Raw genomic sequence first — 395 nt, forward strand, 5'->3', positions numbered from 1 at the left:
CTCTCGTGCCACTTTCCGAGTATACAAGAGCTCTTTGGAATTCCTTTGTGTTTGTGGTGCGGTCACACCAGCGCTAATACACCGGATCCCATCAGAACTCCGCAGTTAAGCGCGCTTGGGCCAGAACAGTACTGGGATGGGTGACCTCCCGGGAAGTCCTGGTGCTGCACCCTTTTGCATGCTTGTTTCGAGACCGTGGCATGGAAATCCCCTCGGATCACGTCTCGACTCTCCAACGCTGACATCGTGGTAGGAAACCCCCTCGCCTTGCCATGACGCGGCGCCTCCTCTCCTCGTCGCGATTGTCTTTGCGTACGTCGTGCCTGGCCCCTCCCTCTGCCTCGCTCTCACGTGATACCCCCTCCTCAAGATGCGAGGTATTTTGGGAGCGGAGG

General features: G+C 58.0%; 1 non-coding gene across 1 annotated transcript; it reads left to right on the top strand.

The window, feature by feature from the left end:
- Positions 1–54: 54 nt before the first annotated feature.
- On the top strand, positions 55–173 carry LOC148023713 (5S ribosomal RNA). The gene has a single exon (XR_015693996.1). It is a non-coding gene; the product is annotated as a 5S ribosomal RNA (ribosomal RNA).
- Positions 174–395: the final 222 nt, after the last annotated feature.

Source organism: Lygodium microphyllum, chromosome 16 (assembly GCF_053477565.2).
Source record: "Lygodium microphyllum isolate KBCC chromosome 16, Lygodium_microphyllum_v1.1.10, whole genome shotgun sequence".
In the NCBI taxonomy this organism is placed as follows: Eukaryota; Viridiplantae; Streptophyta; class Polypodiopsida; order Schizaeales; family Lygodiaceae; genus Lygodium; species Lygodium microphyllum.